This window comes from Mustela nivalis, assembly GCF_964662115.1.
Source record: "Mustela nivalis genome assembly, chromosome: 4".
Lineage (NCBI taxonomy): Eukaryota > Metazoa > Chordata > Mammalia > Carnivora > Mustelidae > Mustela > Mustela nivalis.
In genome coordinates this window covers 60,732,984-60,751,043 of record NC_139023.1, presented here as the reverse complement: position 1 = coordinate 60,751,043, position 18,060 = coordinate 60,732,984, and the positions used below count along the sequence as shown (strand labels likewise).

Below are 18,060 nucleotides of genomic sequence, written 5' to 3'. Positions count from 1 at the left end.
CCAGTGTTCCGGAGAGGCTTTATCCTGCTTGTGGGAACACGGGGGTCAGCAGCTTGAATGTTGATAGTACATGGGAAGGAGTCCACTGGGGTTTGGATTGTTAGGGACCACGCATGACAAAGACTAGGCTTTGGACTTGAGCTGTATGTCCTGGACCAGTAAAGGCAGGAGAGTCATTGAAGAGCCAAACTAAGCTCCAGGTGTTCAGAAACCCTGTGTGTGACTTCAGAGCTGTGTGCACCACTTTCTGCTTCCAGTGAGTCGCTGCATGGAAAGGGGAGACAGCTGCTAGGTTCTCATCCACGGACAGTCCTCTCTGGATGTGGTGTGGTATATCTAGGGCTTGGCCTCTTTGAAAGTTGTCTCCTCCATGGAGGTGGGGAACAGGGCTTGAACCTTTACCCATATAACACAAACGATGTGAACCAAATACTGGGAAGGTCCTGCACTGAACGTTGAAGGATGCTGCTTGGTCCCAGCACTGCTGTTAACTGTCTGTGTGACCTTGTAGGAGCTGTCGGTGTCTCCTCATTTATAAATGCTAATGCATAAATCTTTCTTTTACTGTGCTGTTTTAACTATGAAATCAGTTGATGCATCTGAAAATGTTTTGCAAACAATACAACATTATGGAAAGATGCACAAGCAATCACTTGTATAACAAAGTCTGCAGATTGCTGTAACCTCAGCTATGTTACATTTGGGTTTCTAGGGTTATACCAACATTGATTTTTGGATATTAATATTTAGAGGAATTAAATTATTTGATTATGGTCACATAGGACAGATTTGCTCCCCCTTCCCCACTTCAGGACCACCCACCACTTAAATGTGTTGCTTAAACACTCCCTTCATTTTTTTTTTTTTAATTTCTTTTCAGCGTAACAGTATTCATTGTTTTTGCACCACACCCAGTGCTCCATGCAATCCGTGCCCTCCCTAATACCCAACACCTGGTTCCCCCAACCTCCCACCCCTGCCCCTTCAAAACCCTCAGGTTGTTTTTCAGAATCCATAGTCTCTCATGGTTCACCTCCCCTTCCAATTTCCCTCAACTCCCTTCTCCTCTCCATCTCCCCATGTCCTCCATGTTATTTGTTATGCTCCACAAATAAGTGAAACCATATGATAATTGACTCTTTCTGCTTGACTTATTTCACTCAGCATAATCTCTTCCAGTTGTCCATGTTGATACAAAAGTTGGGTATTCATCCTTTCTGATGGAGGCATAATACTCCATAGTGTATATGCAGCACATCTTCCTTATCTATTCCTCTGTTGAAGGGCATCTTGGTTCTTTCCACAGTCTGGCAACCGTGGCCATTGCTGCTATGAACTTTGGGGTACAGATGGCCCTTCTTTTCACGACATCTGTATCTTTGGGGTAAATATCTAGTAGTGCAATTGCCTTCATTTCTTTAAGTGCATCAGTTAGCAATGTTGAGATGGGATACAGGAAGATAATTTAAATGGAAGGATCATAGGGTGCAGGACAGTCCCCTCCAAGGGCTTACTGCTTCAGATCAGAGGCTTGAGGATGTGGCCCCAGGGAAGAAGCTGCTTTCCAGCCTCACCTGCCATCTTCTGTATATCCTTGAACAAGGATTTTTGAAGTACCTTGAACATGGTACTGAAGTGTTCTGCCTCAGTTTTCACCTGAAAAATGATCAGTTTGGCCAAATAGGTCTCTTCCAGCTCAAAGATTCTGTAATATAATCTGAGGACTTTAGAGGAGAGTGGGATGAGGAGATAGGTTAGCCCTGTGATGGGTATCAAGGAGGGTATGCATTGCAAGGAGCACTGGGTGGTATACGCAAAAAATGAATCATGGAACACTACATGAAAAATTAATGATGTACTGTATGGTGACTAACACAACATAATAAAAATGAATATAAAAAAGATACAAAGAATAGTTCTATTTAAAAAAACAAACAAACTATAATTCTGTGGTGCCTGGGTGGCTCAGGCAGTTGAGAATCTGCCTTCAGCTCAGAGTCCTGGGATTAAGCCCCATGTTGGGCTCCTTGCTCAGTGGGGAGTCTGCTTCTACCTCTTTCTCTGTGCTCTCGCAATGTTGGGCGAAATTGGAGGGGAAACGAACTATGAAAGACTGTTGACTCTGAGGAACTAACTGAGGGTTTTGGGGGTTTTGGAGGGGAGGGGGGTGGGAGGTTGGGTAAGCTTGGTGGTGGGTATTGCAGAGGGCATGTATTGCATGGAGCACTGGGTGTGGTGCATATACAATGAATTCTGGAACACTGAAAAGAAATAATAAAAAAAAAATCCTAAAGAAAAAACCCTGTAATTCTTTCATATTTGGTGACAAAAAATAGTCTAAAAAAGTTGGATGTATGTTCTTATGTTTCTCCCATTTTACTGTCTTCTCTAATCAAGCTTCCTGCAGAGGCTTTGCTGAAGGCCTCACATGGAGGGCATCGGGAATGGACAGGGTAGGGGCTGGGGAGGAAACCTTTAACTTTTGCCATGTTCTTCAACCTTTGTAAATTATTTGATCTGTAACAGCTCGTGATTTAAAATCTTAGTAAGTGTTCAGAAAAGATATAACTAGCAGCTTGCGAGAGATGTGAACGGCCTATTATATAAAAAGAATTTCAAAATGTCGTGAGAGGCATCCAAACTTTCTAGCATTTAAAAAGCAAAATTTGGGGTCTTAGGGACCCACAACAAAGTACAAGCCAACCAGGTGGTGGCATCAGCATGACGTAATGGGTGGCGCTTTCCAAGATAAGCCGCTCTTTGCTTTATTCGGAGTGTCTAAGAGCTGCCCCAGAATGCTGTAGTTCTATCTGATCTCAGTCACTTTGAAAAGGATGTGGTGAGAATGAGGTGTGGTGAGCAGACAGAATTTCGTGTCCATAGGCTTTAGGAAAGTGGTACATTATCAAGGCTCTTCCCTTCCTGACATGTGTATGTAATGAACATCCAACGCCTATTATGTGTCCCTGCTCCACCCCAGGTAACCCCGTAGGTTCTGTATTATCATCATTATTTTAAACAAAACCAAACTGACATTCACGGAAGTTAAGTAACGGGCCCTACATTGCACGTACAATAAACTGCAAACCATCGCCCTTGATACTTTTTAGTAATACGTTGGGGCAACAATCTACCTGCTCTGAGACTCAGCTCGCTCATACGTGATGTGGGGGGTAACACAACAGGTATGGTAAGGCTCCTGTGAGGATTACAGGAAAGCTATCTAAGCTATCTAAGATATGGAAAGATAGGGATTGACGTTAACTTGAACTTTAAGATGAAACGTCCTGTATGACTTCGAGGCTTTCGTCTTCAAAATGAGAAGCACTTCCCTCTGCTCATGACCATGGGTGGGGCAAGCGGGTTCTCACAGTTCTCTGACCTTCAGAATTATCTGGGGAACTATTACAACTACTGAAGCCCCATAAAATCTGATCCAGTTGTCCTGGGGTGGAGCCCAGATACTGATATTTTTGAAAATGCCCCAGGTATTTTGAGGCGCAAGGCAGCAGAATGAAGTGGACGTGAGAGCTTCCCTTCTCAGCTCTCTGCCTGGGGCCACACACTGGCATTTTCTCATTCCTAAGTGAAGTACCAAAGGGTACATCCATCTGCCTCACTGTCCCCGGTTCATCTTAAATGGAAATTCAGCCATGCCACTGTTCATAATAACTCTGTATGCTTGAAGTTATTTCTGTGTTAATTTTCAGTGAAATGTGTAAAGCAAACCCACCGCATCCAAACACTGACACCGCAGATAAGAGTGGGAAAGGCTTTGAATCTCACCAGGCAGTAATTCCTGTGTCAGATCTCACTATAGGCAATGAGTGAGGAAAACCCAGGCTCCCACGACTGTCGTTTGGGTTTGGGATTGTTCATGTATTCTGTGAGGTTCTGCTATGTGTTAAGCACCATCCATGGAGATATTAGGAATTAGAGACCACAGAACAAGGCCCTGTCTTGTAACACTGGTTTGTTTCTGTACGGCACTGAAAGCAACTATATTAAATATGTGTCTGTAAATAATAGAGGAATATATGGTGGTATTGGAACACAGAGGAAAGCATGCCCAGAGGGGTCCATGCACCTTCCTGGGGTCAGTGGAGGATTTCATTACTCGTTTCTCTACTGCTCCTTATGAGTTGTCCTGACTCCTTCTTGGGGCATGATAATGGAAGGGAGAGGAGACCCCCAGGCCATCATGGAACTTCCAGGTGTAGAGATTGTCCAAGATAAAAGAGCAACCCAGAGATGTTATAAGGTCCAGCCAGGGAGAAAAATCGCATGTGTTTGTACATTTATTTTATTTTTTTTTTTAAATGAATTGGGGCATTTCCTTCAGTTTCTCTTCCCAGTTAGCCACAGAAACAAAGGCTAACCATGGCTTTTGTGATCAAAGAGAAGGCATGCTGAGGTACCATCTGTCCGTCACAGCAGGGTCCTTGGTGCACATGGCACGGGTATGTCCAGAGCTGGCTCTGCGGTGGGAATGCTGGCAGAAGCACGTGGGATTCCCAAAAAGAGCTGCACTCTGCCTGTGGGGGCCCACAGTCAGGGAGGAACCTGGCGGGAGATCCTGGGGCCCTGGGGAGTCTGTGAGGACAGGCCACCTCTTTTCACGATCACTGTTTATTTCTCCAACAAGGAGAGATATCAACTGTATTAAACGTTAGATGCCAATGCAAATCTCATCTTAAATGCCAACACGGTGCTATAATTGCTGGACTAATGTACCAGCTTCCAAAGCCTAGGCAGGAGAAACAGAATACACTCTTAATTCATTTCGGCTTAGAGATCTGTGCTTTCATTTCGGTGACAGAATTCTCATGGGATTTACAGACATCTAAGGCTCTGAAACTCCTTGGGGTCCAAAATGAGTCCAGTTTGAGCAACATTGCTTTACCCTATGGTACCAACATTAAAAGGCAATCCATTGCTCTCAAGGGATACAGAGGGCCATACCAAAGAGAGGAGCACAGTATGGCTGGGAGCTGAGAGGAGTCCCTGCTCTAAGCATCCATTTTGGCCAAATAGCCACACGGTTTTGGAGGGATAGTCTCGGTTACTACATTCAATTAGCTTACTAAGTACTTTGTGGGTTGAAAAGCATTTTTTAAGAAGATAATGGATTTGATGGTTAAAGCACATAAATATTTCAGAAAACTATTAAAATAAAGAAAACAAGGTCCTATAGATAGACGTTTGCTTAAGATTTCCAAAGAACGTACATTAGATTTGGGCTTTAAAACCAGAATGGCTGTTTCTAAGCTTGAAATTCATCTGGGGTCTCAGTGAATATGTTAGGAAGGGAAGACTTGTTTTATAAATGGATTGGATTTTGGTGCGGATCTTAATCCGAAAATAATTAATACCCTTATGGTACCATAAGCAGTTTAAACAATTGGAAATATGTAAAGCAACAAATCACATTTCCTTGTTATCCTGGAGAACTCTTGTTCTCCACTGGGAATTCACCAGTGCTACCAAACTGAGCTTGCAAAGAGACATGTTATCATAAATATTTCTGCTGCATTTCACCTGATCTGAAATTAATATTTTATGAAGGAAAAACAATGCATTTATGGTGAAGATTTTTTTTTTTTTTTGCTCTCAAATACTTCTCACTTATTCCTCAAAGATAAGGCTTATTATAAAAATGCTAGCCTCTTTATTTCAAAGTTTAAGAAACATCATGCCAGTAATGACTGTATCTGAATGGACACAGGAAATGGCTGAAAGCTACCTCTGAACTGGTGGGGAGGATATTAGAGATGGTCAGGAAGCTACGATGTAGCTCTGCAGCTGAAACTGGGTCAAGGCTGGAGGGGAGGGTCAGAATTAAGGTTTGATGCTTTTTTTCATTAATCCTTGAAAACAAGAAAGAATCCAGCATAAAGTGCAAACAATACACATCTAGTTCTCTAAATAGTCACATCCAACAGATCCCAAATGACAGATGTCACTTGGAGTTGAGGCAGGGAATGAGGGGTCACTGTGTGAATATTTTGGGGACTAGGACCAAGGAGTGTGCTCGTGTGTCTGTGCGTGCACATGTATGTCTGTCCATGCACACATGCATATGCTTTGAGTAAACATGTTGAAACATCTGACTTCTCAGACGCAGATGTTTATTGATTTGGTCACAGTTATACACGGATTTCTTCTATTTTCATACAAAAAATGAGAAGGTTACATCTTAGAGATGCTCAGACGTAGAGGAAGCTGTGTGCTGATTGGATTTATATTTCTGTACCTTGGTCAGAACAATCAGCTACATTTAATTAAGTATAACATTTAATTTTATTGGATTTCCAACAAATGGAGGCATTTGAGTCAAATGGATTGTTATTATAGATTTTTTTTTTTTGAGGAATATAGAAGACTGCTTTTCTAGTTTTTCTGCTATTAAGTATGGGCATATTATTTAAAAAAAAAAAGATTTTGCAACTGTCTTGGTAACAAGTAACCTCCCTTAAGTATCTCAAGGTAATGTGCACCTGCATCCATTTTTTTTTCTTATTTTAAATGATTTTGAAAACACCCTTAGTGATCTGATGCAAACTATAGATTTTAGAATATATCCCCATTGGTGCATTTTGTTTTCAAAACTCATATCTTTTTCTCTGCTGCAGAAAGTGTTCCCTTCCTTCCGTGGTAGGGTTTTTCTTTCCCCACTTTTTCTCATTTTGTAGTAAATAGCTTCTTGCTTTATCCTTTTTTTCACTCACTCATGCTGTTTCCTCACCGCCCTCTATTCCTTCTACCCTCGCTTCCTTCATCCTTCCCCTCCTCTTCCTCCTCCTTCTCTCCCATCCTTCCCTCTTCCTGCTCTCTTATCATCGAGGTGGTTTTACTGCTCAGATAAAACTAGACTGTAGCAAAAACAAAATGTAGATTATTGAGAGCTTAATCAGATGTTTTGGAGTGCTGGGTGTTATAATAAGAAATGAATCTTGGAACACTACATCAAAAACTAATGATGTGTTGTATGGTGACTAAAATAACACAATAAAAATTAAAACAAAATCAGAAAAAAATAAAGGTTTACCTGTTTATTTCAACCTGTTTGCATCTGGCTTTCATAAAATCAAGGCAGAAACACACTGAGTGGGGCTAGCACTTCCAGGCCCTCATCTGTCTGTCTGTCTATCTATCTATCTATCTATCTATCTACCTACCTACCCATCTATCATCTCTCTCTGCCATTACCTGACATAATTTACAGGCTGGCCCTTGGATGGAGATTGGTCCAGGGACCCTACCTCCCCCATGGACATCTAAAGGTCCATAGTGAAAGCATTGTCATTCTTAAAATAGTCATTTATTAAGCATCAGCTATATGCTGGTCATTTTCTGAGGATCTGTTTCACAATAAAGTGGGTCTCAAAGAAGTTCGAGAGCATCTTTAAGCCCAAATACAGGACAAGAAAAGCCAGGTAATCTAATAGACACTGAACTGAGAGTAATGTAATCAATAACAACAACAACAACAATAACAACAATAACAATAACACCATCTGCTGAATGCCAGGACCCTATGTAGGACACCCTGTTTACTTTAGATTCCATCCTCAGGCAACAATCCAAATGACCTAGATTTTTCAATATTGAACAATTCTGTCATTTTATTCAGCAAGAGCCCTCTTGAGCCAAATCTGTCTAGTGAACAAATGCACAGTATGGATTCAGATGAGGTCACTGCTTTCTTTGAAACTTCAAGTGCATTTAGAACTTAACCCCTGAATTGAGCTTCCTCCATATAATTAACTCTTTCTTCTCCCCCTTCTTTTATTCAGGATCACTGGCCCGGCAAGATAGGAAGCGAGTCTTTAAGACCCAGTGTGCTTAACCGCACAGAGCACTGTGCAACTTTGACTCTGTTTCTCCAGTCTGAAAAAGGGGATATAAACACTCACCCTCCCTTGCTCATAGGATGGTTTTGAAGACCAAATGGGATGATGGAAGTGAAAGTATCTTGTCAACTATAAATGGTTATGCGATCTAGTTCAACAGGTAACTATTGAGCAATTTCTAAAAGTATCAGTACTGTGAAGGACAGTAGGATTTCAAATTGGCAAGGAAAGTGTTTTAAAGAAATTTGTACCTTTTTTCAATAAGTCTTAATATTTTTAGAGGATTGGTACATTTGAGGAGTTGTAAGACACTTCCAAGGCTTTGAAAGATGAATGATTAAAATAAATATGAAAATGAGGAAATTAGCTTTCTGGAGAAATCACCTTGACTTCTTTAGGTCAAAACTCTTAAAGAAGGAAAGGAAGCCAAGGAACCTAATGGAGGTTTGCTTGAATACATATTAAGCTGATGATAACTGTGCTAAAAATGATAATATAGCCACTATCCTTTACTTTGCTCTTAATAATTGCCTTGCACTATAATAAGTAATTTTTTATATACTGCGTCGCATTCTTGCCCACACATCCAGAAGGTGGGTATTGCAATTCCATCTTTTAAAGATTGACTTGGGATTCTGAGAGATTAAATAAGCTGTTGAAAGCATTCTGCTAGGTAGTAACAGTCTGAACCTAAACCCAGGTTCTTTCTTTCTCAAAGAATAGGTGGAGTCAAGTAGTAGAAAGATCTTGGGAACAGAAGTAAGAGTTTGGGGTTGGAAAGTGTTCTTATGGGGAATTCCCATAGAGGTAGAGCTGGTCAGGAGATCCCCGGACATGCCCAGGACTAAGGGGGACCTGAGCTATGAACATCCATAGGAGTTATGGGGCAGAGTGGCTCTCAGGTGCCTATCAAGACATCAGACTATCGATAGTTCAGGGAGTCCAGAGAGTGTAATGACACAGCTCTGACTTTCTTTGCATGAAGTTACCTCCCTACATTAATTTGGTTTCCTGGATAGATTTGCCTATTGGAAAGGAACTTATAACCTAAGTCACTTTTAACACTTCACAATCACAGAAGATAGATACATGGACCAGAATGCCAGAATGAGATAATACTGCTGAGTCCTATCAACTTTGAAAGCCTTAGATGAAATCTGCAAAACCCATGATTAAATATGGGTCCACCAGAACCCCACAAAAGCTTAACTCTCTCAGAGGTTGGGTCTGGGCCTTAGGCACCCCTCATATTTACCTCACACTAAATTCAACAGAAAACCCACCACAATGGAAGGCTGTGTCTTCAAACACATGGATATGGAATTTCCATGTCATGTTCAGATCTTTTGACTCCTCTTGGTTTAGGTGGTGGGTAACTATGCACAGTGTCATGTCAGCATGGTGGACTTCTATTTATTATGCTTAAGTGTTTGGGAAATAGTCCTTCAATTAGCATCACCAATGAGATAAAATAACCAAACTCATACACCAATTTGCTATTGCTTGTGGTCTATCTGAGACATCAAAAAATGCTGTTGTTTAGTTTGAAAGAAAATGATGTTATGATCATGACTCTGAACACATCCAGCAGAGCACTGAGGAAGCCTCACAGGAGCTTGGGACTCAGGAATACCCAGGTCCCCTTTTTGGCTTTACCTCTTATTCACTGTGTAAAGTGGACAGTGTAGGGAATCTCTCTGGACACCAGCATTCTTTTGTACAGAGTAAGACTAAGCATACCTACTAAAAAAAGAGAGTGAACCATGATGATGATTTCCAATGTATCCCATCCACAAAATAACAAATGAAGCAAAAACCACAAAGTATATTTCCATAATGACTTTTTCACAGTTCTGTTTTCCATGGTAATTTTTCTTTCTTAAGTTACTGATACTGAACTTTAGCCATATCTTTTCAGACTTACTGATAATTCACCTTGCAACATCACTGGACATTTTGTTTCATCAGTAAAAATCTTCAACCTAATTTAGATTCAAGTACTTATCTTGGTTTAATGCTGTAACCCCTTAGAGCCCTGTATCTTTCTCACACTAGAACGGGTAGGTATAGCCAGGAGGAACTCTTCAGAACTCGGGTCTTGGTACACCATGGCAATTGTCTACAATGTTGTCTATAACTGCTTTTTTTTTTTTATAAGATTTTATTTATGTATTTGACAGGCAGAGATCACAAGTAGGCAGAGAGGCAAGCAGAGAGAGAGAGGAGAAAGCAGGCTCCCCGCTGAGCAGAGAGCCCGATGTGGGGCTCGATCCCAGGACCCTGAGATCATGACCCGAGCCGAAGGCAGAGGCTCAACCCACTGAGCCACCCAGGTGCCCCTATAACTGCTTTTTTAAAAAAATATATTATTGAATTATAGTTGACATATGAATATAAGTGCTTTATGTAGTGGTGTTCATAAAAAGATGCTTCTAGAGTGAGCTCTGCTACTCACTGTTTGACCTTGGCAGTGGTACCTCTCAGCTGCCACATGTCTATTTCCTGAACGTGATTTCTGTGTCAGATACCATATGTATGCTCTCATCTTCACAAACTTACAAAGTGTATTATTTTACCCAGCTTTGAGTTACAACACATCATCAACAGCTGACTGAAGCTCAGAGAGGTTAAGTCACTTACCCAAAGACACACAAGTCACACATCACATTCACATACAGTGTTGACTGACCTCAAAGCACCTTCTTTTTCTATTTCACCATATTGTACAACCACATCAACTTCCCAGAGCCTCAGTGGCAACATCTCTTAAATGACCTGCTGTCACCCTGCCCACTTAGTAAAGGCTGCTTGTACAAGACTATGCAACTGTGATATCACATGCAACTGTGATATATTACTATTGTTTAATGAGATTATTAAAATAAAATATTCATAAATTCATGCATATTAATAATTCCATGGTAATCATGGGAATGTTTTAAGAGTAAGGTCAGCACTGATTTGGAGTAAGGAAAGTAATGGTGAGTAAGTTGACATTTATTGAGTGCTTACTAAGTGTTAAATATGTGCCATATTTCATTTAGTATAAATAGTATATTATTGAAGCTAAAACGTTGTCAGTGCAAGTGTTATGTGATCTTGGTCCATTATAAAGATGCAGGAATTGAGGATTGGTCCAAGTGGCAAGAATTTGGATCCTGACCAACTCGTCAGATGTTAAATCCCACAGTCTTTCCAGGACAGAACCTGACTCAAGGCAAAGTGAGCTAGAAATATGGTCTCCTGATGCTAAGGCCAGCGCTGGCCAGATGGTACAGAAAAGGATAATCTTTGGTTTTAGAATGGTCTTGTTCATGGAGTTGTCTAAGTGGGCTCCTTGGAGAGAAGAAGAGAAATATCACCACTAAATATTTCTAACACTGCTCCAGGAACGGCTTTAAGATGAACCCCAGGAAGCTGCCAAGAAACATCATTCTTATCAGTCAGCTCAGGTGAAGTCAGGGTACTTCTGAATTCTCCTATGGCATTAGTAGCTGGGCAACCTTGAACATTTACTTGGAACTCAAGTTCCTCTGTAAATGGGGGGAAATACTAACCTAGCTCAAAAGGTTGGGTGTGAGGATCAAGGGAGTTAATACCTACAGATTGGCCAGCAAGAGATGGAGCTGTAAATGCCAGTTGCATTTCCTGCTTCTCTGGGGCACATTTTATCTTGAGTTTCTCAGAGGTTTTCTGAAGTACTGTCATTTTTCTGGCAGACCTCCAACTGACCTGGTCTATAGGCCTTCCTGAGATTTGAAATAACCATTCCCTGTGGTTTGAGGGCCCCCCAGGAAACCAATGGAGCAACATCATTGAGGGTCTATGCTACAATAGAACAAAGAGGATAATCAAATAAGTAACACTTGCACACAATTAAAAAAAATCGTTATTGATAAAGTGCAGCCATGTCAGTATCTTTTAAAGCAGACAGACTTTGAGGACACCAACTCTCTTTTCTATCTCACTCACTGATGTCTTATTTGTTCTTTCCAAGAAACACCTGGCAGAGATGCCTCCCGGCATCTTGGAGGGTGAACACTGTACCCACCTTCACTCTTACTCTTAGGCTCCTCACCCCTGTGAGTGGAAGGATGGTTGGCATGATTCCAAAGTCACACCAAACCAGAAAGGAAATTATTTCAATTTAGAACATTAAAAAAAGAAACATATATCCACAGGGGCTCCAGGAGTTAACTTCTGCTTTCAATGACCTACTTTGAATTGTGTCTGCCTTTCTAGGGGGCTGTCCTAATGAAGGTCAGCCAAGAAAGCCAGCAACCAGGCTGGCCTTTAGATTTTAGTAGCAAACAGTCAGGGGTTCTAAGCTCCAGAATGAGAAGATTGAAAACATCTAGTCTTTAAATTTTTAATTGGTACATATCTTGATTTTTTTCTTCCAGCAGAATGAAGGATTCTTTAAAAACTGAGTTAAGGGAGCTGGCTTTCTTTATGCCATTCAATGCTTTATAGAAGGCCCAGCACTGAATGTTATAAAAACAATTTTTGCTTGGTGTCAGCTCTTTCCTAATGATCCTTTATGCCAGTGAGATGCCCATTCAGTTGGAGCTGGCCTCCTTAGTTTACCTGAAGAGCCGTGGAGGTGCACAAGGTCCCGTGCTGAGATGTTGGTCTCCTGTGAGGGGCCACCGTGGCAGCATTGCAGAAAACTCTGGGAGCCAGTAATCCGTAATGCAATGAGGTGAATTATTCTCAATTCTAAGCAGTGTCCTTTAGCAGAAAGCCCCTCCTAGGTCCGTTTTAGGTTTGGTTTCCTGTGAAATGTGACCACAGATTAGGGTGGTAGGACCTGTGTGTGAGTAGGACTTCCTCTTCAGTTGAAACAAAGCACGTGAAGCCGTTGAGGCTGAAGTCTTCTGACCCAAAAGGGTGTCCTTAAAGACACATGGAGTCCCTGAGTGGCCCATCACATTTATAGAACAGACTAAAATGGATTTCTGAGCAACACTCAAGCATCAAATATGGGTTTTTCTGGTCTTGTTTCACTTGTGCACTGAATACTGATTATCTTATGACTTGATGTTGCCAGTGGCTCCCTGAGACCACACAAGATACATGGACCAGATCCTTCAGGTGTGATGGAGAGAACATGGGGTCTGGAAAGAGAAATGCCTGGCTCTTACTTCTGTTGTACTAATTGTTAGTTGGTGATCTTGGACAAGGTGCAGTTTCTCAGTTAGCTTCCATGTCTATGATCAAGGGATAATAATATCTGTATTTTAGAGCTGTTCCAAGAAATGAACAAAATAATGTAAGTTAGGACATGTAGCAAGGTTTGGGGCACATATTGGACACTTAGGACATTTAATTTCTCTCTGCCTTACTTTTGGTTTATTTAAGCTGGCAGCAAGTTCTTTCAAGTGCCTGCTGTAATCCAGTACATTGCTTGCATCCTGCAGAGTGTCCTGTACTGTGCTTGGCATCTATTAATATCGGTCTCTTACTTTTCCCTGGGACCCTCTTTCGGTGCCACTAAAGCATAATATGAGACCTCCAGAAACACTACGCGATGGATGAGTGATCCACCACATCTGTGAATAAAGGATGTAGTGTATGGGCTGAGCTGAGCTTCGTCTGGGTCTGAAAGGAACAATGCTTGACACAGTGAGTTTGTCAAGATTTCACTCTCTGGCTAGTCCACCTAGGGTATGAAGACTTTGGGTAGATTGTATGGAAGAATCACAGGGAAAACAGACAAACAAATAAACACAAAGAAACCAGAAAGCAAGACTTTCGAGACCTAATTATGTTCAAGTAAGACCACAGTTCCTGGGATGGAGGAAAAGAAAGCTTTTCCTGGCTCTTGTAGGCCCTGCGGGGAGGCAGAACTGCAAGACTGTTGGGCCTTGGAATTACTCTAGCTTTGTTGGGTCTTGGAATTACTCTAGCTTTGTTGGGCCTTGGAATTACTCTAGTTTTAATTGAATGACATCCAGCAAGTTATCTAACTTAACTGATTCTTTCATTTCTCTCCTTTTTAAAAAAAAATTAAATTTAATTTTATATTTTTACTGAGGTATAGTTGACATACAATGTTACATTAGTTTCAGGTGTATAATATAGTAATTTAGCAGTTGTATACATCATGTGGTGCTCCCCATGATTAGTGTAGTTACCATCTGTCACCATACAAAGTTATTACAATATTATTGACTATATTCCTTATGCTGTACTTTTTATTTCAGTGACTTATTCCTTTTATAATTGGAAGTTTGTACCTCTTAATCCCCTTCACCTATTTCATCCTTCCCTCCCACCCATCCCCTCTGGTAACCGCCAGTTTGTTCTCTGTACGAGTCTTTGTTTTGTTGTGTTTTTGTTCATTTGTTTTGGTTTTTAGATTCTGCATATAAGTGAAATCATGGTATTTGTCTCTCTTTGTCTGACTTATTTCACTTAGAGTAACAGTCTCTAGGTCTATCTACATTGTCACAAATGGCAAGATCTCATCCCTTATGGCTGAGTAATATTCCATTTCTTACCTTTAAAAAGGAGTGTGACACCACTAACCTCATAGCATTTCCAGTGCACAAAATGATAAATTTACCTCATAAATGGAGGTAGAGGAGAAAGTGTAACCACATATCAATAACCTGGAGCCCTTTCAAAGAATTATCAAAATATTTTTTCAACTTGAATTTAATGCACATAAGGAGAAACTGAAATTCGTATCTATACTTTAAAAATTATTGCCTTATTTATTTTTCCCTTTCTTCTCTGCTTGACTTATTTCGCTTAGCATAATCTCATCCAGATCCATCCATGTCGATGCAAATGGTGGGTATTCATCCTTTCTGATGGTTGAGTAATATTCCATTTTGTATATGAACCATATCTTCTTCTTCTTCTTCTTTTTTTTTTTAGTTAAACATTTAATTTTTTATTTCGGCTCAGGTCATGACCTCAGCATCTTGGGATTAAGCCCCTCATTGGGTTCTATATTCGGTGTATATTCTGCTTGAGATTCTTTTTTTTTTTTTTTTTCAGCATAACAGTATTCATTATTTTTGTACCACACCCAGTGCTCCATGCAATCCGTGCCTTCTATAATACCCACCACCTGGTACCCCAACCTCCCACCCCCTACCACTTCAAACCCCTCAGATTGTTTTTCAGAGTCCATAGTCTCTCATGTGAACCATATCTTCTTTATCCATTCATCTGTTGAAGGGCATCTCAGCTTCTTCCACAGTTTGGCTATTGTGGACATTGCTGCTATGAACATTGGGGTGCATGTGGACCTTCTTTTCACTGCACCTGTACCTTTGGGGTATATACCCAGTAGTGTAATAAAGGTGGGGGAATCAGAGGAGGAGATGAACCATAAGAGACTATGCACTACAGGAAAAAAACCCTGAAGGTTTCAAAGGGGAGCGGGGTGACGGGATGAGTTAGCCTGGTGATGGGTATTAAGGAGGATTGTATCGAGCACTGGGTGTTATATGCAAACAATGAGTCATGGAACACTACATCAAAAACCAATATGTATTGTATAGTGACTAACATAACATAATAAAAATTTTAAAATTGTCTTATTTAAACAATTTTTATTTTGGAGTAATTACGGACTCACAAGCAATTGCCAAAATCACATAGAGAGATCCCATGGAGTACATGTCACCCACTTTTCCCTGGAGAACCTGATTTCTTATGAATAAACATTCTACACAGAAGCATTCACTTTTCTGTAAAGCTGAGATGATGTGTTGGAAAAGAAAGAAAAATAAAAGATGATAAAGCCTGGCTTAACCACTTTCTTGCTGTTCTTGCTCTCTCACTGGTTTTCTTTTAAGATTTTTTTGAACAAAATAAATTTAGGTGATTAAAAAAAAAATCCTGGTCCTGGGTCAACATCCTAATACTGGGTGAAATTTGGTGTCCCCCTTTTGGAGGGTGGTGATTGCCAAATTCAGGGTCCTGTCACACAGCTGGCCTCAAGATGGTGTCAAGGCCTGGGTTTGACTTGCAGCTTGTACATATATCCATAAACCCCAAAACACAAGAGAGGCTGTTCAAGACCATCATGGCAGGTGTGTGTTTGTTTTATAAATTCCCAGTTGAAGGTACTGTCTCTTGTAATGGATCAAAATCCATGTGCTTTTCACGAATTATAAAAGAGCTCCTATGAGAACCTAGGTTAATTGCCACAAGCATTTCTGATTTCTTATAGCTTAGCACCTGTTTGTGTCTGGGCCTTGGGTAGTTTGATTCTGGGCCCCTGAAATGGGCTCACCTCATGCTAATGGTCTTTTATAACATGTCTCCTCCAGGAAGCATGTTATGAGCCTCTCTCCATTAGCTATGGTCTCTCTAACACATCACATGAGCACTCTGGAAAGAGGAATCTTGGTGTGAGTGTGCGTTGAGTTCTGTGCTGTGTTTTAGAGGCACAGTGTCAACTGGGTCTATGTCCCCATTTGGGCCATTTTTATGACTGCCAAGAAGTAGCTTCCTAGGAAAAACCTCAACTTAAACATAATTGATATTCAAACTCATCCAATGTCTGGGTAGTAACAGCTGGTGGGGTTGTTCCCATAGAAGTCCATTCTCTCCAGAAAGGACCTTCAGGCATCCCTGGCTTCCTAGGCTGACTACCCTAACACAACCAATAGGAAGACAAACCCCAACATAGGTAGACCTGGGGCTCAGTGTAAGAGCTCTCAACCTCACAGGTGAGAACTCAAGGGCCATTATGAGCATAACAAGGTTTCTGACTTTGGCTTGATTTTTTAGCCAAGTTTTGTTACATTCATGCCTAACTTCTTTGGAAGTCACAGGGTGGGAGTGACAAGTAAATGACAAGTCACAGGGTGGAAGTGACAAGTAAATGTATAAAGAAAGAGCTTTTCCCTTAAATCTCTACTGATGTTCCTTGGATTCCTTTAATTCTTAATTCACAGAAATGTTAGTTTGTTTATCCATTAATGAAGATCTATTAAACACAAATTCAGTGCTTAGTTCACACTACTTTTCCTCAGAAGAGCCTCATGGGGCTAACATTAAGTAAGACCTCATTGTTCTAGGCATTTTGCATAAATCCATAATTTAATTATCACAATAATGCTTCTATGTTGGCATCATTATTATTATTATCCATGTGAAAGAGCAGAGACTCAGCATCACCACACTGGTGATAGAGTCATCTATCCCCACTGCCTCCACAGGTTCCCTTCCAGCTTTGGCATCACGAGGGCTCCAGAACACTAGTGTCTCTCTCCTACCAAGGCCATGGAAACTAGTAGCAGCAGAGGCTCTTGTACCTGGTGAAATGCCAGTAAGAAAGAAATATGTAAGTGGAAGTGGCAGCTCAATGAGGGAATGATACATGATAACAGGACAGAGAGTGGCCAGGAATGTATGGAGTAGAGAGTTTCTTCATATGAGGCAGTGTGAGGTAGAATCTCTGCAGGGATGACATTTGAGCTGAGGCCTGAGTGAGGAAAAGTACTCAGTCAGATGTAAGTTTGGAGGGAAGGGGTTTCTGAGTTGAGATAACCTCATAAGAATTTGTTGAGGAACAGATGAGCTTTGGGGGACAAACTTCACATGCCTCATTAAATCATAAATTCCTTGAGGGTGGCTGCAGTTGTTTCTCATCTTGGAATCCTTTGCAATAACAAGAACCCATGGTGTATCACCCAGCAATTGGATGAGCGGAATCGGCTGTAGATGACATCTCTCATTTTCAAATGAGGAAGTAGAGGAAACTTGACTGATCACCAAGGTGAGTCATGGGAAGAACGAAGACAGTGGCACAAGTTCCACCTTCTCAGCTAAATTTCTTTCCAGGCTTGCACAGCTTTGTCTCCTGATTCTACATTTAAATGACAGCCACAGTTAGCCATTTATCTTGAGCAAACCTTGTTTAGACAAATCTGGTAAGGAGTGGTGACATCATCCACACACATACAAATCTGCTAGGGGTTGTTTGCCAAACAGTTTTGCCGGGGGTTAAAACACTGTGGTATTTTTAAATCATGCAGGCAAAATCACTCCTTCTCTGTGCAGGAGCTGAATCATTGCCAGGGTTGCTAAATTGGCAGGGCAAAGGGCCCTACACCATCTGTCCTCACATTGGTTGAATTTAGGTCTTGAAGTGAGAATCGGATTAAGAAAAAAGAAAACACCATGAACAGTACAGAGCAATCCTTGATAGGTTTTGCTTAGCACGTGGTATAAACCATGG

The 18,060-nt window shown here is 41.0% G+C and overlaps 1 protein-coding gene across 1 annotated transcript in view; it reads right to left on the bottom strand.

Moving 5' to 3' along the window:
• The window catches only part of CLNK (cytokine dependent hematopoietic cell linker), a 166,199-nt gene extending 153,504 nt beyond the window's left edge, over window positions 1–12,695 (bottom strand). Inside the window, exon 1 of the mRNA XM_082728519.1 lies at window positions 12,441–12,695. The gene's annotated coding sequence lies outside the window, so the exon portion shown is untranslated. The remainder of the gene's footprint in view (window positions 1–12,440) is intronic.
• Between the last annotated feature and the right edge of the window lie 5,365 nt (window positions 12,696–18,060).